We start from the raw sequence: 26703 nt of genomic DNA on the forward strand, positions 1-26703 counted from the left end.
AACATCAATTTTTCTTTCTTTCCACTCATTTATCTCAATCATTTTTCTTATCTAATCCATGAGCTTCACCTTTCACTCCTGCTTTCTCAACTGCAATGAGCAAATACATACAAATTTGGACTGAACAGACACAGTATAACATATTCTTTTATATCTATTCTTTTTTTAATTGAATATTTTCCTTTTGCAATTGAGTGAAAACTAAACAGCCAACAAAGTGGGCTGGTGCACAGCGATGGTGCTGGAATCACTCCTGATGGCCATTAGACGGCGTCCGACTCTTCCTGGACTCCCAAATGTTCACTTAAATGGAGCACACCCCCTCTTTCAGTTGTGGGGTCTCTTCATCTTTATGGGATTGTATTTTGAAAGTCACTAGAGATTGGGGTTCCCATCTACTGGCCGCAACTGAAACCTGAAATCCATGTTATAAGCGTTAACACGCAAGCACAAGCTTACCTAGTGGGAGCACATCAAAAACAAAATGAAGCATTAAGAAATTTAGTTACATGCATTGTTTTATAACCCTTTACATATGCAGGATAAAAAAGTACTTATTTTACTTTTGTCCCCCTAAATTAAGACAGGATTTCAACTATATTAGGACATGATTATTTTCAATTACTCCCATATAACGGATATTCTTATTAAAGAAAACATCTTCACGTCACCCCATACAAATTCATCTAATCCCTGAGATACCTTATCATTTGTCATCCTTGCAGCCACTCATTGGACACAGTCAAATTACAGCCTAAGGAGTGAGAAGTACTGGCCTCACTTAAGAACTCAAGAACCCAGAAGACAAGAACTCCAGTTATGTATTTGCCTTAAAATAAGAACAATAACTTTTAACTCTACCTTAAGCTACAGATTCTGCCTCTGCTCTGATCAAAAAAAGCTACCATGAGGCCTAACTCCAGTTAGCATTAGTACATTAATGTAAATCCCTAGCAATCTGACAATATTTTTACAAACAAAGCATCATAAAGAACATACTACTCAAAAGACATGGAAATTGTGCTTTCCAAGGTCCATATTTGACAATCTTCAGAAAAGGATTGCGTATCATAGCACAGGGTAATAAATGAGATGTAATTCCCTCTTCATGACAAGGTCGCTTGCAAAAGAACACTCTGACCTTGGCAAAGTTCTCAAAGATTCAGACAAATAGGAACTGCAAGAAATGTCTTTTTGTTTGTTTTCCAATACTGCCTGTTTTAAATCACCCTCGGGAAAGGATGCAAATATCTGGGTTCCTATAGTCACCTTCCTCCCACTGCTTTTAACTGCCTATTATAAAGCAGTCCCTGTGGACACCAACCTTCAACTGCTCTGGCCTTGCCGGGACAAATGCTGGCCCCTGTATTCCAGCAAGGCCATGAATATTGTGAAGGTCAAACAAAATACAGATTATTTCCAATCAGAAAGGAAGTCTGTGCTTTCTGGAAGGTGGCCTCCAGCTCAGCCTTGACTTGGTATTTCTATGAGGCAAGTACCAAGAGCTGGAAACGGCCTTCATTTCCAACCAGCAGCTTCTGAAGGATGCTACTGATAACAGAGAACGATAAACATACTTAATGCTCACATCTCTCTCTGTCTTGGCTTTTCTCCTTTTACAGATGTTTCAAATAACACTTCACTAAAAAGGCTTTCACTTTAAACTACAGTACGTAATTTGGATTCCTGCACCATTCATGAAAAAGGCGTGACATATCACTTAGGCTGTTTTTCCTATTTACCAAACAAGTTTCCACAAGTCCTTCCTGTATTAAATAGTATCCTAGTGACAATGGTGCTAAAATGGGAAAATAAGAAAAAAGGAAAGCTTTCTTTTTAAGAGAGAGTTTCTTTTTTTAAAGATTGGCACCTGAGCTAACAACTGTTGCCAATCTTCTTCTTTTTTTTTTTTTCCGCTTTTTCTCCCCAAATCCCCCCAGTACATAGTTGTATATTTTAGCTGTGGGTCCTTCTAGTTGTAGCATGTGGGATGCCGCCTCAACATGGCCTGACGAGTGGTGTCATGTCCACCCCCAGGATCCGAACTGGTGAAACCCCAGGCTGCTGAAGCAGAGCCCAAGAACTTAACCACTCGGCCCTGTGGCCGGCCCCAGGAAAGCTTTTTAACATCTACTTTACAGAAAGGGCTAAAAACCTAATTGTTTTCAAGGCCTAAGGCCTAAGACCAGTGGCAATCTGCATGCCTATACTACATAAAAGTCTCTTTCTTTCTTTGGCACAATGACACAAAAAGAAATCTCAACTCTCTTTTTTGCAGGTGCGTTAACCGAGGCCCAGAGACATTAAGGGGCAGTTTAGCCTGGTGGTCAGCACCTACCACAACAGTGCCCCACTTCCCTCTGGGACCTGATCGTCCAGAAAGGCCTCGTGCTTCCCCAGCTCTGGCACCTAATTTTTACTCCCTGTCTCTAACAGGCTGAAAGCCCACCCCGCCTTTAAAGCCCACCTCAATGTTCTTCACTACCTCTGTAAAGCCTCTCCCAGCTAGATATAACCTTGCCCTTTCCTCCAAATTCCTGCAGCAGGCTGGTTGCATGTTCCCCAGCTTCTACGCATACTAAAGTCAGAGCAAGTGTTTTCGGATTACTCCTCCATGGTCCCTAAACAGGGCCTCATACATAATAAGCATTCAATAAATATTTTGTTAAATGGAATTATTTGATTAATAAATAAAGTGACATTTCCAAGGTTCCACAGCAAGCAGACAGCATAGGCGAAAAAAAAAAAAAAAACGACCCATCATTCAGGGCCCCATGGCCGAGCTCTGCTTTGGCGGCCCAGAATTTCGCCAGTTCAGATCCTGGGCACAGACCTAGCACCGCTCATGACGCCATGCTGAGACAGCATCCCACATAGCAGAGCCGGAAGGATCTACAACTAGAATATACAACTATGTACCGGAGGGCTTTGGGGAGAAGAAAAAAAGAAGAACAAGAAGATTGGCAACAGATATTAGCTTAGGTGCCAATCTTAAAAGAAATAATTAAAAAGAACTTTATTTTTTATTGAGCACTTTATTGAGTACGTGTCATATAATCCCTGTGACAGCCTTATAAAGTTCACGATGACCACATACGGCTCACACCATACGACCATGAAAAGCCAGCCTGCATCTATGTGTGTGGTGAGGTGGGTACTGTGTTGTGCGTGCATACATGTTAAGTCCTCACAACCAAGCAAAGAACAGAGAGATTTCTCAGCATTAACTCAGTTTTGATTTTTTAATGTGGCCCCAAAGCCCTCACTGGTATTTCATATTTTCACTCTTCACTATTAAAATTTTTAAAAAATTGGATCATTTCCTTTTTCCCCAGCCTTTTTTTTTTAAGGAAAGTTTCGGACAGCAGGAAAACTGCTGAGCTGAGACACACAGAAAAGCTGACTCTGCACATGCTTCGTTGTTTTCTAGTTCATTCCAGTGCAGTGTGGCTGGAAACCAGCCTTTAGGACTCCCGGTGGACCTGCGTCCCTGGTCTTTCAAAACGTTACACTTCATACACTTCTCAGAGACGTGTGAGTCAACTGGGTCCTTTCCCCCATACATGTCATGTATCTTTAGGGAAGTAACCAAAATACATGTTTGGGGAAAGGAGGGGGGAAAAGGGAGTATTCAGAGATGCAATTACACATACACAGTGGGACCTTTGGTGTGTGTGTTTTGGAGGTGGGAGGTTAACGTAAACATTGACTACATTTGTGCTTTTGACTTTTATATACATACTGTGTCGCCACACACTTGGGTTGACATCTGTTAAAAACGCTGACACATTCACTCTAAGAATGTCATTTACTCTATTTTGGGTTTGTGTTCTGTTGTGTTTTGTTTTCAGATTTTTGATGACTTATTTTTAAATTTTTGATTATTTTACTGCCAACAGGATCCTCCTACGATCCATGGACACAGATCATTTTGCCAGAGAGTAGAAGTGATTCCTCTTTCCAAACTGCTCAAATTCTGCCTCTGGGAGGAAAGGCTGCTCATACCTACTTCGGGGGACCTCAGACACGGGGCCCAGGAAGAGCTCGAGACAACCCTTAAATCTTGACCCTCACCCACTCCATTGTGCCTATAAAAGGGGGAACTTCTCGACAGCTAAGCTATCCCACAGGCTGAAAATAACCCTTTGACCCATACAGAAATTAAAACTCAAAGGAAGCTGAGACAATTCACCCACGGAGGGTCGCTCTCCTGTTGGCAGAGGGCTTCCAGGAGTCGGCTGCATCTAAACACACAGCCTTCCTGGTGGTGATTTATCTTTCTTAGCATGATACTAAATCCACAACTTACAATAGCAGGACATTGCTGTCAGGCACCAAGGCCTCTCAGTGTAGCCACTGTCACAGCCTCCCGAAGTCATGAATCACACCTCCAAGCCCGATGACGGGGGGAGAGGATTCACCACCGTCCTGACCCCCCATCTAGAGGGTGCCGGCTCTCCCCTTCTCTACTCATGCTATGCTTCCATTATTTCAAAGACATTTTACCTTCGGTAATTTTTCTCCTTAAAATCTTTAAGAAAAGAATGGAGCAGCTTCAGAACAATGGGGAAAGTGACACGAAATTGGTAACAAGAAGATGAGGGTTCAAATTTTGAAATGACTTCTTAAAAGCCATGTCACTTTATGCAAGTCACAATCTTTCTGAGTCTTAGTTGCAAAAAAACATGAATAGTAGAACACTTTTCACGGGATTGTTAAAAGATTTAAATGAGATAATACACAAGAAAGTACCTAGTGGATATTTAGCACTTACCAACCTTTTACCTATAAAGCAATCATAATGTTCAATTAATACTTTTCGGAGGGTATGACGTTTCAATAATTAAGGCCAATAGGAACATTATGAACCTTTTGCAATCTTCTCAGCTAGGTTTGGGTAGGAATTAAAGTGCCCAACATCTCTGTAAAGGTATTACACCATAACTGTAATCATACCATATTATAATTGGTATAATTGTAAATACACCAACTGTATTACACCATAACTTTACAACATAACTGTAAAGGTATTACAGTGTTACATGCATAGGTGTTAACTGCCATAGTATTTACAACAGAGAAATACTAGAAATAACCTACACGTTCATGTAGGTATGTCTGTACCATGAAATATGTATGCTGCAGTAAAATAGTACTATTTTGTACTAATAGAAATATCTTAATGAGATATCAAGCTTTTTAAAAAATCGCAGAATATGCAACAATGATACAATTTATTAACTCCCCCAGAACTACGTGTATATGCTGATATACACACATATAAGTGCATAGAAAAAGGATTGAATACATAATTCTAACCGTAAATAGTTCTTACCTAAGGTGGGGGTAGTCCTAGAGTGGGACAGAGAGATGAATGGGAACCGTGACATCGCTCTCTGCCTTTCTACAATATGTAACTCTTTTACCATGCAAAAGTATTTTAAGCGTTATTTGTATAATGAAAACAGTTTTATTTGTATAGTTAAAAACTAAAAAATATACCCTACTTTATCATACAAATAATTCTGGTTAACGCCAATGCTGGTTGATTCATTTTCTCTGCTCTGGATGTCTTACTTGAGGACACCATCATACGTGGTTCAAAAGAACAACCCCCCCAGTGCCTCTCTGGGCAGCAGAGAACCCTGGTCCACTCTACTGGCATGACAACAGCCTCCCCTCTACTTGAGGACTTGGCCCAACTTCCTCGTTCTCTGTGGTCAGTGACTCCGTGGACCTGGGGTCGTGCCGGGCCTTGGTAGGAGGCTGCAGCACAAAGACGTGGCTTTGACTCCTGACTCTGCCATGTACCGTCTGAGATTTTGCCTCAGTTTTCTCTTGTAAAATGGGGACATATCTAAACTTTATAAGGCTGTCACAGGGATTATATGACACATACTCAATAAAGTGCTCAATAAATGGTAGCTTGATCATTATTATTATTAACCAGGCAACTCTCTGGGTCTCAAGATCAATTCTCAGCTGTAAAATGAGGGCCTATCATTTAAGTATTTTGAAAGCTTCCAATTCTCACATTCTATGCACATGTGCTAGAGAAGAAAAGTGGATAGTGAACGCTGAATAGTGTAGGCAGGTGGCTGGGACCAAAGAGCCCAGACGACCTCCTAGGCAGGGCCATGGCAATGGTGTGACTTGTGTGACTGTTACCACGTCATGGAGTAAGAGGAAAAGAGGGTAAGAGAAGCCTTCTATCTTCAGTCTAGAAGACTTGGAATTTGAAGAGATAATAGATAAACAAACAGACATATTCATATTCTTCTACTGCCAAACAGAAAACTTTTCCAATATCCCCTAGTGCCTGCTGCAGGCTGGGAATACCAAAGCATCACAAAACAGTGTGACCTTTCCAAACACAGCCTTCATTTTCTACCCTCCTCCACGTTTTGGGACAGAAGTTCAAGTCAAATCCCTTTAGAACCAATGTATGTAACACTTCCACATGTCTCAATCTATTTTAGGGGCTCAGTTGAAATCCCACCTCCTCTATTAACCTCCCCAAATCCTCCCATTAAGGCCCTCTCTCTCTTTGAATTCCCATAGACTTTTTGTTCTTCAACTCTATCAATTTCTACTTTACATTACAGCTATTTGCGTGCTTCTTTTACTTTCCTTACAGGGCCATAAACTCCCTTATAAGCTGAATAATGTCCATCTCAGTCACCCATTCACAAACATTCATTGAGCACGTACCTAGATGATAAGTACCATGCAAGGACCTGGAGATACAGAAATAATAACACATTCTCCATCTTCAAGGAGCTCACAATCTAACAGGAAAGCTGGGCAAGTGAACAATTTCAAGAACCAAGGTGCTATGGAAGCATGGAGGAGGAGCTCTCTCATCCACTTCAAGGAAGGGAAAGACGAAAGGGTCAGAAAAGCCTTCCTAGACATGCAATGTCTGGGGTAATTCAGAAGAATTAGTTGAAGTTACCCAAGCAAAAAGGATAAGAAAGGACAAATATGTATTAAAATCAATATAGCTACTTCTCCTTTGGAGAACTCAGTGGCAATTTCTTATAAAGTATCATTCTTTCATATTCTTCTGCAATTTTTTAGAAAGCTTAACAATATGTCATTAAGATATTTCTATTAGTAGAAATAGTACTATTTTAACTACAGCATATATATTTCATGGTACAGCCGTATCTTCATGAACATTTAGATTATTTCTAGTACGTCTCTATTTTAAATACTATGGTAGTTAACACCCATACATGTAATACTGTATTTACCCAAGAAAATTGAGAACATATGTCCCCTAAAAAGACACGTCTTCAAATGTTCATAAGCACTTTTTTCATAATATTCAAAGGAAACGACCCAAATGTCCATCAACAGGTGAATGAATAAACAAATTGTGATACATTCATACAACAGACATACTCAGCATGGAAAAGGAACAAACTTCTGATACATGCAACAACCTTGTTGTTGACTCTGAAAAACATTTTGCTGAAAAAAGGAGCCAGACACAAAAGAGCACATGGAATTCTGGAACAGGCAAAACTAATCTATAGTGACAGAAAGTAGATCAATAAGTGCCTTGGACCAGGGATAATGATTACAAAGGGCACAAGAGAAGGGGGGGAGGGTAGAAAAATATCTTTATCGTTTATATCTTCTACATCTTGATTACAGTAGTGGTTACAATGGTATACACGTTCATCAAAACTCATCAAACTGCACCCCTTAAAATATGTGCATTTTAATCTCTGTAAATTATACTTCAATAAAGCAATATATACATATATATCCCACAGTGTTTAAGAACATAGACTCTGGACCTGGATGCCAGCTCTATGATTTATTGGCTGTGTAAGACTTAACTAGTAGTATTATTAGTATTAGCATTAGCATTAGCATTCATACTCTAGGCAGAAAGAAGAACACAAGCAAAAACCTAGAGGTAGGAAACAACATGGTAGTGTGGGGACTACAAAACAAATGAGTGTTTTGGGAACATATTATTAAGAGGAAAGATGCAAAAGAGATGAGGCCAAAGAAGTGGAGCAGGTCAAAAGGTACTTACCTCTGTGTCGTCATACCTAACAGAGAGCTTCTGACATATCCAATTAAATGTTTATTTTTTTAAAAAATTGATGAACACAAAATGAGATACCACTTGACACTCACTAGGATGGCTAATCAAAATGACAGATAATAACAAGGGTGGGCAAGGATGTAGAGAAACTAGAACCCTCATATATTGCTGCTAGGAAGGTAAAATGGTGCAATCACTTGGAAAACAGTTTGGCAGTTCTTCAAAAGGTTAAACATAGAGTTACCATATGATCCAGCTATTCTACTCCTAGGTGTATATACGCCCAACAGAAATAAAAACATGCCCATACAAAAGCTTATATGTAAATATTCATAGCAGCATTATTTGTAATAGCCAAAAACTGGAAAAAAACACAAATGTCCATCAACTGATAATGGATTAATAAAATGTGGTATATACATAAAAGGGAATATTATTTAGCCATAAAAAGGAATAAAGTACTGATACATGCTACAACATGGATGAACAATGAAAACAAAAGAAAGTAAAAGAAACCAGACACAAAAAGTTGCATACTGTATGATTCCATTTATATGAGACGTCCAGAATAGGGAAATCCATAGAAACAGAAATTATATTAGTGGTTGCCGGGGCTGGGGGAAGGGGAAAGTAGGCAATGACTACTAATGGGTATGCAGTTTCTTTTTGGTGTGACAAACCATGTTCTACAGTTGATTGTGGTGGTGGTTGCACAACTCTGTGAACACAGTAAAAACCACTGAACCATTGAACCACTTTAAATGAGTGACTTGTATGGTACGTGAATTATATCTCAATTAAGCTGTTATAAAATATTTAATGGGGGCCAGCTCCATGGCCGAGTGGTTAAGTTCCCGTGCTCTGCTGTGGCAGCCCAGGGTTCAGATCCTGGGCATGGACGTGGCACCACTCGTCAGGCCACGCTGAGGCGGCGTCCCACATCCCACAACTAGAAGGACCTGCAACTAAGATATACAACTGTGTACAGGGGGGTTTTGGGGAGATAAAGCAGAAAAAAAAAAAAAAAAGATTGGCAACAGTTGTTAGCCGGGGTGCCAATCTTAAAAAAAAATAAAATAAAATAAAAAATAAAATATTTAATGAACAATAGGATGTCAATGGTCCACTTATTTCAAGGAATATTTGCTAAAAGTTAAACACAAAGAAATCTGAAGCAACGCTTTTCATTCAATTTGTTCAAAGCCATATTAAGTCCCTATTATGTGCCAGGTATGGTGGGCACAAATACTTAGTAAGACAGAGTGCCTTAGCCTTAAGAAGCTATACTCTAGGAGTGGGGATAGAGGCAAGCAGGCAGTGTAGCACCACATTAGAGAGCCCCATGGAAGGGTGTCAAGGGAACTACCGGAACACAAGCAAGGGCCGGCACCTCTTTGACCTCTTATCTCTACGTCATGGTTCTACTGGATGTGAATTTCTGCCATTATAAGGTCTGCTCTCATTTATCTTGGTAAGAAGCCCCGTGGTGAGCAGTGTGATTGATTTTCCAGCTGATCAGCCTAAGCCAGTCATGGCAACTCCACTGCTCTTTGCCAATGATTTGCCAAGGATGGGCGGGGGCTAAGTCAATTCAGCCAATGAATGCAAAGAGAGGCATGCCAGGAGTTTTGGGAAAAAAGCTCTCTCACTCTTAAGAAAGCTGAGGGCAGCATGACTCTTCCTTTGACTATGAACAAACACACAGCCCTGATACCTACTGACAGCCATTCCTACAACCACCAGCAGACCCGTCTTCCATTAAGATGACCCTATGGCTGGTAAAGTGAAGAGACAAAACAAGCTGAGAATTGAATGAAATTAATCAAGGTGCCATTTTCTCCTGTCCACTATTAAGTTTAAAAAGCTCCTGACAATGCCACCTGATGTTTTCTCTCCCCTCACTAGTCAGGAAGCACCTAGAGAGCAGAGACTAGAGGCTACACCTCTGTTCCATTTCCTCCCTTGGAGTTTAGTACGTAGTCAACCATTGCAAGTCACATACTCTGAAAAAACAGAGAACAATGAACAGAGGTGTTAGTCTGTTCTTGTTACACTCAACTCTAAATATCTTAAAAAGCAGAATTTGATAGACCTAAATACCTAAATAAAGGCCTTCCCTAATAAAACAAACACAGTTCCCTTCATTGATTCAAGCAAGGGCCACATTTTACCAAGGGCAGGTTCCTGTCCCTTCCCCTCCACCACTTCCTGTGGTGCCAATGTGGGAAAGGTCCTGGGCTTCTAGGGAAGGTAAGCTGCTTAGGGTAGAGACTCTGTAGGTGTGATATAAAGTGCCAGGCAAATGGCTGGCATTTGATGTTAAGCATCGTAGCAACAATCACAACAACAGAGCCGGTGGGGCGTGTATGGGCTGGTGATTACAACATGGAATGGTACTGGTTTCTATTCTCAGCATGTGTCACTGACTTACTGACAAGACAGTTAAACATAAAAAGGGTCCATTATCAGTGGTAACTGGGACAGAGTCCCTGGGCTAGTACGAACAAGAAAACTCCAGCAGTTAATTCCCAAACTTCCTATGTCTCAATCGCTTCAATGTCCTTCTCCAAACCCTTTTAAAAACTGCTATTACCAAAGTAAACTAATTTAAGTTGACTTCCACTTCCTTTGCCCGGTGGGAAGGCACCAAAAGGTGAGCAGGAAGAGACACAAAGGGCCCCAATTATCCTCCCCTTCTTAAGGCTTCTTTGTACGCCTGCAGCATGAGATCATTTATTAACTAAGAATGAGTTACTGGTTAAGATAACACAGTCCTGACACACAGTAGGCACTTGATAAATGTTTACTGAATGACTACAGGAAACTAGGAGAAAACGTCTGAGTGTTGCAGAGAGGAGCAAAGCCTGACTCTCCCAGGTTCACTTTTTAGCCGACCTGTTAACAACAATAACAGCGCATGTCATCAAAAAGCTGAAAAGAGCTGGTTTTGCAACGAAGGCTGCAGTTACTCATGGCTCACTGAATGAATAAATCTATTCAGTTTCTCTGACCCCCATCCAGAATACAAGTGAGTTATGGCCAGTGCATGCACTAAATCCCAGTTATTAACCTCACTGGCTAACTGTCAACAGATACTGGAGGAACCTGTTCAGGGCAGGCTGGCCAGGACATCATCTCAGTTAATGGCTTCATCTAGCCATTTATCTAGAGTGCCGGCTTTTCGGATCACCCTGGGGTCTGCTTTGCAAACCCTAACAGCACCAGCACAGGACATACTCTAACAGACCTGTCCCTTATCCCTTCCCCACGAGAACCTGAATGTCGTGATAACTGGAGACTAAACCTGGAACAGTTTACTTCTTCCCCTGATTACACTTACTCAGTGAAGCACGAGAGTCACCTGTACCAATACTCCCTCCCGTGATGGACTCTCAAACATAACCCATCAACCCCGGCGATATTTTGGCTTCATTAACCAGCCAGAGGAAAAAGTTTGCCAAATGGCAAACTCACATTTCACACAGGTATCTCAGCCAAGAGAGGATGGAAACATCAGAGGCATAGCCCACTGTACAAATGTCCTTCCCTGAAATGAATGGAAACCAAGTGGACGCTTGTGGTTAAAATTTAACTTAAATCTTCAGTTAAAGGAAAACTACTGCTGATTTGGTTTGGTTTATCAACAGGAGAGTTCATAAGGAATTATCATGAGCAAACAGCAGCAGCCACCCCCGTAAACGCATGGGCCTTAGTACTGATGGAGGAACAAGTGAACTTAGCTTCATCCCCTCCCCTGCAATGAAGGGTCCCCCTGGATGGGTCACCTTCATGCGGGGGAGCAGCTGTTCCAACCCCAGGACATAGGGCTGAAGTTAGGGAGTCCGGGGCTGCTGGGGCAGAGGCAGCCCTGAATTCTTCTAGGAAGGAACTCTGGTTTAAACCCAAGTTCCAGTCAGTAGCACCCCCACTCCAGGTCCCTCCCTCTTTGTCCCCCAACTCCTTGACATCTGATCAGATCAAGAAGGTGGGGGAACTCAAGGCCTCCTCAATGCAATGAGGGGCGTTTTAAGCTTTAAAGCTAAGGCTGACTTACATGGATACGAAGCAGTCCCTCTTTCTCTGGTTCACGGTCCTGAGCGTCTCTTTTTTGTTGGCAAATCACCAATGCCACCAGGACACCTGGACACAGTCCAAGCAGACTATCACAGTGACGAGGCACGGTGTGTGGAAGGGAGCTCTGGAATGGCATCTGAAGACATGCTCTGGCTCTGACAAACGAGCCAAGTGACTTTAGCCTTGGCTTACATATCTTTAAAATGAGGGAGTGTGTCTGTTTATTTCTACGGGCCCTTCCAGCTCTAAAATTCTAGGAACATTCAATGCAGATTATAGTTTTATCTATCTGTAGCCCAGTGAAGTACCCCAGTGAGCATCTAAGTGAGGCCAAAGGACAGATATGCCAGAAGGATCCAGCCATGGAATCAGAAACCTAAGAACGCTAGAAGCACCCAGAACACAGCAATCCCCTCAAAGGAAGCTCTGGGTTTCAAAGTGTGCTCAAAGGCATCCATGGTTCACCACTTGCCATGGGGAGTTATAACCACCAAGGTGGTTTGGATACAAAGGACCATCACTGTGATACCAAAGACTCAAAGAGGACAAACTCCAAACTCAGTTGTTCCAGACAAGAGTCCATTCTAAAGGTGCAGACCCAAAGATAGCTTTACGGTTTACATAAAGGCAGGACCTAAAATAAGATTTTCAAAAAGTCAGATCCTTGGTACTAAGCTCTGCTTCCATCTGAACCCACAGCTGGAGGCCAGGCCTGTGCAATGCAAGGGTGTGCTCTGCAAACTGCCCATCCAACTACCAGGGTCTTTCCTCGTCTTTCTCTGGCATAGCCAAGATAAGCTCACCCTTGCATGGTTCTGCCTGGTAAGGAGGATACTCGGGCAATTAGGCCATGGTGCACGTCCCCCAAGGACAGAACACTTACTTCCCGGCTACTTTTGTTTGGTATGTCTTTGTTTTGGTTTAGCCCTGGCAATCTGGCAGGCAATGTATTTCCAGGGGGAGCTCTGTCCATGGTGTGTACGCCCCAGGCTTGAGGTCTAAATTCATTTTCATAAACAGAGCCCAGTTGCCACAGTGACTGGTGCTAGGAGCAGCTGCTAAATAGCAGAGGTCACCCAGAGCTTTCTTTGGGTTCTACAGTCTGAGGCTCTCTGTTCTTACATCTCTGTGAACATTGGGTCAATAGGAGGGAGCTGCAGTCCCGTAAGCCAGTACTTCACGTAGGAGTCCGGGCCCTGAGGAGGAACTGTCAAGCAAGCTCCTAGAGAACAAGTGTGATTTTAGGTGGGGCCCAGACCCACCTGACAGATCTCAGCCTTGGGGCACAGGAAGAGTAATTGAACAGAAGGCGTGGCAACTTCCTCCCTGTGGTTTCCAGTCCCCAGAGCAGTGAGGGGGGGCAGGGCCAGAGCTCAGTGCAAAGGGAAGGATCTTGGAAAAGTGAATGTGGAGTTAGCCTGTGAAGCTTCTGAATCGTGTGCCAATCAGATGCTTTCTCCGTTCCCGTGAAGGGAGGACACCATTCTCCCTACCCCCACAGCAGGCAACACATCGTACTTCCCACCTGGCACATCCAAGTGAAAAAAAAACCTTCTGGACCATAGTCCCAGAGGTCTTTCTAAGTTAGAAACCATCACTATTGTGTTTTCACCTTCCCAAGGCAACCCCATCCAAAGGCCACAAGATCTGCTTGACTGGTGTTAGACGCTGAGCACGTGTGAGGCAAAACTGGTACCTGGAAACACGTGTGCCCCTGCCCATCTCCCTGGTGGCTGTCCATTTAAGATGAGTAATAGTTGCCTTTTACTCTGAAAGTAGAGCTTCTGTCCTCAAGATAGATGCTTTCAGACAAATACAGCTATAAAAAAAGAGATTACTCTATAAGGCAGATCTTCTTGGCCCTTACAAAACCAACTCACCTTGGCTGGGGCCCAAGAAAGCTACAGAATATAAACGAGCCTAAACCTCACTTAACATCTTTCAGACCCATTCCCATGTTAACAACATGGAAGTAATAAACATTCTTTGGCCCCAGTGCCAGTTCCAGAGACAAGTGATCATTTAAAACTTAAATAAAATTATGGTTTACCTTCCCAGAAACATATGCTTCTGTCTTTACCAACCATGAGCCAATTAGACTGCTACAAGGAGAGGAAAATGGGATGAAAGTTTCCTAATTCGGCAGCATTAACTCAAAGGTAAAGCTGAAAGATTTGGATCAAACATGCTTTGCAAACAGGACCCAAATGTTTCACACATTGGATGCTTTTATGTTATTCCCACCACTGTAGTTTATCACGGGCCAGAGGGAATCCAAACAGTGAAGAAGTTTGTCCTTAGGCAAATAGTTTAATAATTTAGACTTCAAAGACTCCATATTAACCTCTGTTTTTACAAAGTAATGCATTATTTTTGCCTGCTGAACATCAAAATACCTCACAATTTTTAAAAAAACTAAATCCTGTTAAAATGTAACGGCCAATATATTTTAAGAAAAAAAGAAGCATGTTCAAAATCTGCTTCATTCTCTACAGAGAAAAAGTGATAATAAAGACAACATCCATGGAATTTGGTTAATGTACACAATTACTAAAAAAACTTTTCCCCTCAAAACCGTAATTTTCATCTATTTTTTCCTTTTTTTTTTTTGCTGAGGAAGATTCACCCTGAGCTAACAACATTTATTGCCAGTCTTCCTCTATTTTCTATGTGGGTTGCCACCACAGCATGGCTGCCAGCAAGTGGTATAGGTCCGAGCCTAGGAACCACACCCAGGTGGCTGAAGCAGAATGTGACAACTTAACCTCTAGGCCACAGGGCTGGCCCCTATTATTTTCCATTTTGCCCATGAACATTGTGAATCTAAAAATGGAATAAAGTAGTTTTTTACCCCCTTACTTAGAAATTCAACAAAATTAAAATTCCAAGTAAAAGTATAGCTTAGAAAATTCAAAGTGATTTCCTTATCTAACTAGTCAGTACCTAAACTTCTTTTCCTCAGAGCAGTTCTAGTTCATGATTAATGGAGCACCCTAGAAATTAAGTCCACACCCCACACAGGGAAGTGTAAATGGAAGCACAGCCAGTGGTCCTAAATGGGAAAGAAATTTGCAGATACTAAAGTCATCATGGAGATAAATAATCAATATTGCTTTGAATTTGTATAGGGACTTAAATTTGCAAAGTTCTTTTATCTATTTTCCACTGTATTACTCTCAAAATATCCACATTTGACAATAATATTACTAACTGTGCAGTGCTTACTATGTGCCAGGCTCTCTTCTAAGCACTTTATTTGTATTTATGTATTTATTCCTCAAAACAACCATAAGATATACCACTATTGTCTCCATTTTACAAATGAAAAAACTGAGATACAATGATGTTAAGTAACTCACCCAAAGTCACAAAGTTATTGACTTCATAAGTTATTGACTTAATGACTTAGTCAAACGATTAAGCCAAGGCCAGCCTGCAGAGAGGGTGGAACCTGGACTAGAAGGCAGGAACTAGCCTTCCGGTTCCAAAATCCAAGGGTGATTCTGCCCAGAGAAAATGCTGAATCAAGATATCCCAAGCAACATGCCGATGGGTTCTGACCTAAATGTGTGTCTTCGTTCTATAGAAAACTCAGCTACTGGCGCATTAAAGAGAGATACACACACCAAAGAAAAAAGGAGGCTCAGGTTTCCTCCATTATCTGTTCAAAGTTCTCCACCAATGTCATTTTAATTGTACATACATTTTCTACAACCTCAGATAGTCTTTGCAAATTACCTAAGAAAAACGTTTAAAGCCTTCAAAAAAAGGAACTATTTGGACATTATATGTTGGAATTTTCACTACATTTTTCTCCTAGATTATAATGTTTTGATGGCTTTTTACAACTCATGTTTCTGGCAAACTTGTTTCATTAGGGCTCATAGTAGAGCTAAGCTCATGTAACATCACCCGGGCTACAGTCTGAAGCTGCTATCCAGCTGGGCTGATTTAAAAACCCAATTCTGATGGCGTGGTATCCCTCTCCCTGCCTTTGATAAAATTAGAAACCTTTCCTTCCTTTCTCAAAAATCCTCACATAGCAAAACAAAAAAGATTATTTTTTTCTGAATGCATCTGAAAGTTGCAAATAATAACAGATACTTTTCCTGAGATCTCATTTCCTGTCCTCTGATAGGTTCTCCTTTGACTCAGGCCCAAAGGATGGGCTGTGACATACGAGTGAAAGTGACATTTATTTTCCTGCACTAAACTGGAAATTTATTCCAATTCGAGTGTTCGATCTTTAATCCCATCATTTGAATATTGAGCATCTACTAGACCCCAAGTTCTTGTAGCTGCTAGAGATTCATCACTGAACAAGATAAGAAGTTTCGCCTCTATGTAGGAGAAACAGACAATAAAAAAATACAGGAGATCAGGCCTTTAAAACCCAAAGGAGTTCCACCTCCAGGAAAGGACATGTACAACAATGCGTGGGGGTGTCTTATAAGAGTGGGGCCCAGGGACCCAGGCACTGCCTCTCCCCTCGCTGGCTCACAGCCCTACCACAGGCTCACGGGGACAAATCTTTGCACCAAAGGTGTTCCCAACTACTTCAGGGAAACTCTATCTACAAACAAGAGCCTTTCTTCAAAGGGAGCAAAGTCCTTTGAGACCCCTCAACTTTGACATACACTATCTGGTCACTTTTAGACAACCATGAATTGTCCAGAATCCATCTTGCTTCATTGTCTCCATTCAGATGGGTTATTTGTTGGCCAAATTCTATGTAGCTCCACGGGGCAGAACTAGGGGCTGAGAGTAGAGGTTACAGCCAGGTGGATTACACAACCCCAGGAAGAATTTTCCAAGAGTCAGAGATATTTTAAACTCGAGCAAAGGCTGAGGGCTCAGTCAACAGGATATTAGAAAGGTGATTTATGTATCAGGCTGAGTTGAACCAAATAATCTCTAAGGATCTTTAAAATACCAGCAACATACCACAAATCTAGAACTCTAGTTTGCCCTATGAATGCAAAATCTTCCCAGATGTAACTTTTCCTAAAACATTACTTGAGACTAATGTTGCTAATGAGATAAAAATTCAGATGTCATGAAGAAATAAGCAACCTAAAATATACCACATCTTAACTACGCAATAATTTTAAAAGCACACGAATACTAATAGCCACCTTTTAGCAGTGTTTATAAAGTGCCAGGCAGGGCTTAGAGCACTTGAAGCATGGTATCTCATTAAATCTTCAGAACAACCCAGTGAGATGGACACTATGATTATTAGCTCCATTTTACAGACGAGGATACTGAAGCAAACATCAGTTACACAGCTCCTTAATGGCAGACCTGCATTTGCACCCAGAAAGCTGGCCTCAAGTCTGTGCTCTGTCACACTATCTCATTAGGGATTGGAGAGCATTTTCCTCTTAGACTGGGTTACGTGAATATCCTAAAATAGTTAACTACTTAAAGGAATCTTTGAAATCAATGATCAATGCAACTTTTTTGATGTAAGATAATCATAAATTTCTGTTCTAGATATAATACACACTAAATTTGCCTTACTATAACTTCCTAAATTGTAGAAGTGCTCAGAAAGTTAACTCAGGTTCCAAATTTTATTTCCAAGTAGTAGCTTAAACGCTACAAGAATCTGGCTCAAAATCAGTTACAACATTTTCCTATGACAGTATAACAAACACACACTGCATTAGATATTTATATTTCTGCTAAATATCAGAGATGCCCAAATTGGTGATTATGACAGAGCTGGCCCTCAACTGTGGCAGTTTCCATTACAAAACCTACTTTACAGGAATGCAGGATCTTGTTTAAAAACTGATTTAGACTGATACTTAACATGACAATACATATTGGCTTCCCCTCTTCTTTTGTTTCCTCATTTTTAAAAACTTAGCTTCAAGTCTCCTTCCATTTAAACTAAAAAAGGAAAATGTCAGTTCCAAAGTTTAGGATTCTTAATACATTCCAGCTGGTCTTTTTTCTTAAGTCTGTATTTGTAAATATTAATAATGTATGGAGTCTTAGTAATCAATTTTTTTAAAACCAAAGTACCAAAATAAATAATTAATTATTTTCATAAGATTATAAGTAAGTATATAATGTACATACAACCTAAGCTTGCTTCAATATAGACATCGGTGGTGTATTAAGTGGTATATTTATTTTAACAAATAAAAATGATTTATGGAAATATTTATAAATATTCACACAAAATAAGATTACACGTACACACATACAGAGAACATAAGAGAGGAGAAAAAATCTAGGATATCATGCACTTTTTAAATTGTGATACATGTAAACCAACAAACATATTCAGCAATAATTTAAAATCGGGGTTTTTTTGCTCTTTATAGTAAAATCCAATCATAATTAAAACTACAATTTTTTGAAGGGGACAATGAAAGAAATAATTTTACAGGCCCAAAAAAATCAGAACAATGCTCGCAAATCCCTGCCTCACAACCATTACCATGTCATCCCTCTAGACATGACCTTTTTCACCGTTACCCTTGCAAATATCACCCTCTACAAATTACCTGTCCTGCTCCATAGTGCTTGTGCTGCCAAGATGGCATCTTTGATAGCAACAGTGATTTGGAATCAGAGAATTTGGGAACTGATAGAAACCTGAAGATCCTTAGGCCCATCTCCCTCATCTGCCAGGTGAGAAAACTGAAAGGAGATGCTGAGTGAGCGAGTGACCTCCCCCAGGGCAAGTCTCCTAGATAAAAGCCCCTCAGTGACTGTTCATCTGGACCAGAAGACAAGATCCAGCCCCCCCCCCCCCAAAGATATCTCTTCTTTTATTCAGAAAACAGCAGTTCTGAAACTTTCTGGTCTTCGGATCCCTTTAGGCTTTATAATTACTGAGGACTCCAAAAAGATTTTGTTGATATGAGTTATAGCAACCAACGTTTACCACAACAGAAACAAAAACTGAGAAACTTTTAAAATCATTCATTCATTTAAAATCAACAAGAATAAACCCACTGCGTGTTAATGTAAATAGTATCTTTATGAAAAATAACTATTTTCTGAAATAAAACATAATTTAGTGAGAATAGCATTGTTTTACATTTTACAAATCTCTTTAATGTCTGGCTTAATAGAAGACAGCTGGGTTTTCAGATCTACTTCTGCATTCAATTTGCTGTGATACAGTGTTCTGGTTGAAGGAGATGAAGAAATATGGCCTCACACAGATGCAGTTGGAAAGGAGAGGCAAATCTCGATAGTCTTTTCATAGACTTAGGGCTATTTCTCCTTTGATACTATACCTAAACTCAGTAAATAAATAGCTATTTCTTAATGGTTAGTTGCAAAGTGGAATCTAACTCACATAATAAGCTTTTCATAGCTTGTCACATTAAAATCCTTTGCTCTCCCCAAATTATGGAGTAATTACAAAAGGAACAATAGTAACTTGATAGCAGAGAATTCTGGTAGACACCACTTTAACCAAGCGATCAAGGTTTACGTCACCAGTATTAAGACACATCAACATAGTGTAATCCCGATTTGATACCCTAGGAAGGGCACAATACCCCTGCAGTAACCTTCCAAATAATGCACAACCTCAATGCAATCAGAAGAAAACATCAGATAAACCCAAATTGAGGGACATTTTCCAAAACTGACCAGTACTCTTCAAATGTGTCAAGGTCACTAAAAGAGAACTGTCATAGATCAGAGGAGACTAAGGAAACATGACAAATAAATGCAACGTGAGATTTTGAGTTGGTGCTGGAACAGAAAAAAAACATTAGTGGAAAAATCAGTGAAATCTAAATAAATTCTATACTTTAGTTAATAATATTGTACCAAGATTAATTTCTTGGTTTTGATCATTGTTCTATGGATATGGAAGATGTCACCATAAAGCAAAGCTGTGTGAAGGGTATATGGGAACTCTGTACTATTTATGCAACTCTTTTATAAGCCTAAAATTATCTCAAAATACAAAGTTTTTAAAAATCAACTGCTCTGAGGCCAGCTCTGTGGCATAGTGGTTAAGTTCGGTGTGCTCCACTTTGGCAGCCTGGGTTCACAGGTTCAGATCCCAGATGTGAATCTACACCACTCATCAGCCATGCTGTGGCAGTGACCCACATATAAAGTAGAGGAAGACTGGCACAGATGTTAGCTCAGGGCCAATCTTCCTCAAGAAAAAAAAAAGAAGAAAGAAAAGAAAAGGAAAAAAGTGGAAAAAAAATCAATTGCTCTATCTTGCACTATTAAGATGTGAGATCTTTTACCCACAAATGCTTTTGTAGCATCATGGATTGGTCATCTGGAAAATAATGGTTCACTGAGTTATGCAAATATGCCAAATGTTGACATATTTCTTATTCAATATTTTTAAAAATCACATTTGTTAATATCTCCATTAATCTCATCAATAAAGTATTTAACTATTGAGAAACTGCCATGGTCACTGTGATGGATATAAGTTTTCCAAATTTTTAATTTTTGCTTGAAAAATAAAATTTTATCACTGGCAACAAATACTGTCAGTTGTTTTCCTTGAAATAACAGGCTCACTTTGTTCATTTTTGAAAAATGTCTGCCAAATACTGAAGTCTGGATAACCATCGTTTGTCTGTCAGTTGCTCTTTCAAGTAAAATCGTATTCCATGAAAAACAGACCCATCCAGCTCGCAATTAAAACAATCGCACAAGTGCATTTCCTCAAGACACCCACTGTTCTTTGGAAAATACAAGTGCTACGTGCATACTTCCCACTTCATCCTACAGAACAGATATGTATCTGAGGGTTTTTACTGCTTCATCGAGAACATTCTTAAATGAAACGTGTGGCAGAGAAGCACTGCCTCCATCCTTGCTAAGGCACCAGCTGTTTTACCCACTGTTGCTTTTACACCATCAGTGCAACGTTCACTCAGTGAAAAAGACAAAATCTTAGAATTATTATAAAAATAGTTCTAACCTCACAGATCTCCTGAAAGGTCTCAGATCCATGACCACTTGAGAACCACTGGTTTAAAAGTTAACTTTCAGGGCTGCCCCACACTGTCATGGTTAAGTTTGGTGCGCTCTGCTTCAGCCACCCAGGGTTCATGGGTTCGGATTCTGGGAATGGACCTACACCACTCGTCAGCCATGCTGAGGCGCTCACCCATATACAAAATAGAGGAAGACTGGTACGGATACTAGCTCAGGAACAATCTTCCTCACCAAAAAAAAAAAAAAAAAAAGTTAACCTTCAGCTCCTGAATGAAATATACCACGACTGCTTTAGCCAACATAGCATTCTAAAAAGAGTCTTATGCTGAGCTTTACAGAATTTTTCCCAAGAAGCAATAGCCTCCTGCTGTCAAAGACTGCTAGCAATCTAGTGACAGATCACGTACCTGTCTTCAAATCAACCACCACGGTCACTCAGACACTGCTTTATCCAAGAATCTAAAAAGAGAGACCCCTCACCCAATCTTCATGGAGTAGCCTTCACCCCAACACTGCCTCTTTCCCCAAAAAGAAAATGCATTAAGATTCAGATTTATTATTTTAGCAAGACTGTTTCTCATCATTGCACTCTATGAATGAGACAGAGACATAATTATCGATTTATTCAATAAATGTTAAGCACCCACTATGTGCTGGGGACTGGGGATTTACCAGTGGACGGTCCCTGTCCTCTCCCTCAAAGGTCACAATTAAGGAGGAATAAAGAAGACATGGACACTCCTCTACTTGGGAATTGTCCTGTATATGGAAAAGCTGCACCACAGCAAAGGCAAACCGCCTTGACTTTTGTGGAGCTTACACTTTAGTGGGGGAAGATAAATAAGAAACATAATAAGTAAATTATAAACGTGTTTTAATGTGATAAGTGCCATGAGGAAAAAAACAGAGCAAGATAAGGAGTGGGAATACAGAGTAAGATAAGGAGAAGTGGGAATACCAGAGTTGAGAGGGATTATATAATTATTATATAAACAGGGTGGTGAGGGTGGGACTGAGCCCAGAGGTACCACACAGAGGAGGAAAAGCAGGATAGGCTCTCACTTCGTTGTTTCTGGGTTCTCCTGTTTCCCCCGAGCCCTGACCCTCAGGGCCACCACTACCTTCCTTGAGGATTCATGCTTACCCTCCAACTTCCAACTAAAGGCCAAGTCACTTCCTCAAGAGGAGCACGGTCCTTTCCATCCAGGCTCCAGTAGCCCTTCAGCCTCAGGTCCAGCTGCTCATGTCAAAGCTGCCTGAGGCCTGGCTCAGCCAACAGCTCCTCCACCACATCCCAAAGAAACATCCCGCCGGCCTTTTCCGTGCTGGGAGCACACAGGTAAGCAGAGAACTCCTGCTGCCCCTCATAAGTTTGTTCTAGCTCTCTTTCTTTTCCTAAACATACAGATTCTCTAAATAAAGACTAACTTTTTGAAGACCTACTCTGTGCCATAAACTGCTGGCTGCTTTACATGGACTTCACCCTCCTAACAAGCAAAGGAATAAGTATAATTAGCAGTATTCTATAGATAAAGCAAGAGACGCTCTGAAAGTCATAAACTTGGGACCTAAATTCAAATCTTCAAAACAAGAAAAAAAGAAGAGAGTTCTTTATTCACAACCTCCTCCCAAGCCCAGCAGTCCCACTGTACCACTTTGGTACTTCTATGGTTCCACTCTGAGCAGAACACATGCAGAATAAAGAAACCACGTGTTGACAGAGTCTGACTTATCTGCAACGCTGTATTCCAACACCAGATCTGACTTTTGCACCAAAAATATGCCTGAGTAATAGATTTGCAACTTAAAAGTCTGGGTAAATATGCTCACCATGCTAACATTTTCAAAAAATACTATTTTCAATAATTTAAAATAAACATGACTCTCTGACTTACATATATTATCTCATTTATAATCCTCACAAGAACACAGTGAGGTAGGTACTGTTGATACCTCCATTTTACATACAAGGATGCTGAGGCTGTGGTCATGCAGCCTGTAAACAACAAAGCCTGGGCCTGAACCTGTGTGTTTGAATCCAAAGCCCGAGGTCACAACCACCATACAACCCTGACTCTCTGACTTTAATACGTCTCTGTCAAGACTGGACATTGTGGTGGAAAATTACTTTTCCTAAATAAAAGTGCAAGAGTCCGACAGAGTCACTGTCCACCTTGATAAAGTCCTCAGGCACTCCTTACATTTGGAGGGTAAAATCTCTACGAAATCCTCTAGTTACAAGTTCCAAATAAAGCTTCACTAGATTGTGCAGCAGCAAAAGTCTGCCGGGAAAACCCAAGGACCTGGCAAAAGGGCACAACATTCAATCTCTGGGTTCTGAGACTGCCCCTAACTCTGACCTTCAGTCCAAAGGAACAAAGATGGTCATTTTACCACAGAGAAGAGAGGCTATGGCTATCCCCTGCTCAGCAACACCAGTGTGAACCTCAGCTAAAGAGCATATTTCTTCTATTACACACTGAGCTTGGAGTTCCTACAACTTAGAGCAAAGCCAGCCAGGCCAATAACTCACTTTAGCAAGTGGCCTTAGCTATCTGTGACTGAGCTCACTCACCAGAGGGCCAGAGGGAGTATTCGTTTTCATCATTATTAATGAAGAGTAGTTTGATGAAGAAAGAATTACAGCTCTAAAACAGAGGTCTCAAACCTAACTCTAATGAAACAGACATGACAAATATTGTTCACATTTGGACACACTATAGTCTTCAAAACAAATTATTGAAAACTGCAAAAGCAGTGCTGAAGGAAATTAAAGAAAATCTAAACAAATGGAGGGGCATACCATGTTCATGGATGGCAAAACAGATATGACACACCACAGATACTGTGCACTTTTCATCCTATCAATGGCGATCCTAACCTCTCTTTCTCCCACTCAAATATATTTAAATGCAAATAAACATGGTTATTTTAGGATAACCTTAAATTTTGTTTTTACCTTTTTAAAGAAAATCACTCCTTAAAGTCATCAATTTAACTATTAGTTGCAACATTGTTCATGATAGCTTACAACTTAACTGGGATATATCAGTAAGTCTTGACATTGTGGCACAAAGTTACTTTCTGAAATAAAAGTGTAATGAGACTGAAAAAAATAAAGCAGCAAAGAAAAATCACAGTCATTTATTGGTGCAAAGGTTTTATTCCCAACTTTAAAAATATCTTTTAGGATCTCTCACAGCTCTGAGATCTGCATTCCTATCAACTATCAAGTTGCCTGAGCACTGTCTACAGAAAGGGTTAAAAGTCCAAAGCTGCTACTCCAGGCCTGCTGGCCGAGGAGGGGGCAGGTTGCCCAGGGCCTCAGGACAGCCAGCCTCACACAGAGTTAACAGAGACCGCTGTGCACTCAGGAATAAATTCCTCAACCAGCACATACTCTCCTGAGGTTTTCACGTAAGCTTTTTCCAATAGATTCCAAGCTGAGTAATAAACATAAATAACAGACTTTGTTGGGCCTTCCTTGAGTTCAGGAAGATCTGACAATATCACGAAATAGTTCAGCACAGTCCTCTGAAATTTTTCATTAGAATTCTTTTCTCCTGAATCATGTTAATAAAGCACAATTTGGCCTGGGATTCGTACGTAACTCCTTACTCACAGGCGGCTCGAGCCCAGAGGGACGGGAAAAGACTCTGAGGTCTGCCAGTAGGAGGCAGGGCCAGGCCCAGGAACTGGAAGATTTCTGGATGGATATTTTCAAACAGAGCTATATACTGCTTAGAAAACAGCTCCCTTATATAACACTTGATCAGCTCTGAGATACGTCTGAAATACTCTTCCCTACTTTCATCTTCAACTATCTACACTGCTCTGAGTCACCAGAACAGGCAGTTGGTTCAACAAGCCTCAAATCTCTCTCATCTTTAAGGGGCAGGGACTTCTATTATTTTTCTACAATTTATCAGATTGAGCTAATTCTAGGTATTATGACTTTATAAGATATGTCAAAGGTAGCAAAATAATGCAAGCCTATTTTTCCCATTCATACATACAGTATACCCTAAACTTAAATTGGCATGCACTTGATTTCAAATTGAGACTTTCGAACACCATTTTCCAAATGCAGTAGCAGTTGGCTGCCCTGGGCCAGCTAAACAGAGGAAATGAGGAATCTGATTTGTTTTAAGAAAAAAAAAAAAAAAACCACTTTAAGGCCTGATCCTGGTGCCTTTGAACATTTAACACTTAAAACCTGAATTGTTTCATAACAAACTAGAGCTCCCTTTCCTCTCTCTAAGAAGAGGCCCTTGGGGAGTATTTATTTAGTTAATGAACGTTAAGTAATTGTGTTTCTCTCACAAAACAAAAAACAAACAAAACTAGAAGATGTTCTTTGGGCTCCCTAGCTCGGCAAGGTCCATATGAGCTCCATCAGCCAAGAGCCTGGAGCAGTAAAAGGGGAATTTAGGGAACAGTATGGCCACAAGCACTTCTCCAAAAAGAAAAACAACTCCCCTCTTGGCCCAACTCCAAAAGGCAATTGAGCCTTCCAGGCTAATCTCTGAACAGCCTCTCTGCCAACTTTCTCCTACAGGCATTAGGTTTTTCAGCACAGGCTTTGCAAACCATCTAAAACAATTAATTAGTGCTTTTGAATTCACCCCGTACTATTAATGAAACATTGCCAGAGGGCCTTTGATAGCGTATTTCCAGAGCTAATTAATGGCAAAACAGAGGACACAGACTCCCCAGGCACCAGAGAGGGCCAGGATGGGACCTGGCTAGTGACAGTGAAGCCATCCTTGAAGACATCCTGGGGTGACAAAGGTGGGGGGGCTGCTGAGGTCAGGCCCTCTGAGTCCTCCCTAATATGCCAGACCCTGCCTTCAAATTATATAATTAGCAAGCTCTTGAAGTTTAAACTATTCTTTCCCCCAAAGACATTTTTTTCTTCCAATGAGTGGAAACTCTTGATTTGATTGATTCTTAAAAAGTTTGGCATTGCTTCTAATCCAAACCTCCATTCCCCAAAAGACTGGTTTAAAAGAAAAAAAAAAGATGCACAGTAGTTTTAAAAACTAAATACTAAAATAAATCTCATCCCCAATTTCCCTTCTTTCAATCAGGGTCCTGTATAATCCAAGGTTTCCCACTCCCATAACCTCAGTCATGTGGGAAATCTTTCTATTTTTTTCACTATCTAATGCCACACAAAATTCCAGACTGCTCCACATGCATGGCCAGCAAGATAAACACATTTTTGGGAGGCCCAGGAAAAAAGCTATCGGGGGGACGAGAAGTAAAAATGTTGCTGCATTCCTCTGGACTTTTCTGGTCCAATTTCAAAAACAGAACCACCACCACCTGGGGCGTGTGGCAAGCTCCAGGGCTCTGCTTAGGTTGCTAACTGTCCACCCGCCCTGCGGCCCCATGACAGTGATGAGATCTGAGAAAGCAAATCAGAAAACCTTATAAACTACTCAGTGGCAAAATAATTAATAAAGGTTATTTGAAAAGATAACTCTTCAGGCACAGAGGTTAAATCTACTCAGTGTCTTATCTTGATTTTTAGCAAATACAGTGTCGGGGTGCTTAGAAAAATACCAATAACAATTTAGTGAATTTTTTCCCCTTCTGAAAAACTTAATTTT

General features: G+C 40.7%; 1 protein-coding gene across 2 annotated transcripts in view; it reads right to left on the reverse strand.

Annotated features, from left to right (window-relative positions):
* Nucleotides 1-26703, reverse strand: part of TGFBR3 (transforming growth factor beta receptor 3) — a 187192-nt gene that overhangs the window by 129605 nt on the left and 30884 nt on the right. The gene's annotated exons all lie outside the window — the stretch shown is intronic.

The sequence above is a fragment of the Equus asinus genome, chromosome 16 (assembly GCF_041296235.1).
Source record: "Equus asinus isolate D_3611 breed Donkey chromosome 16, EquAss-T2T_v2, whole genome shotgun sequence".
Taxonomy (NCBI): domain Eukaryota; kingdom Metazoa; phylum Chordata; class Mammalia; order Perissodactyla; family Equidae; genus Equus; species Equus asinus.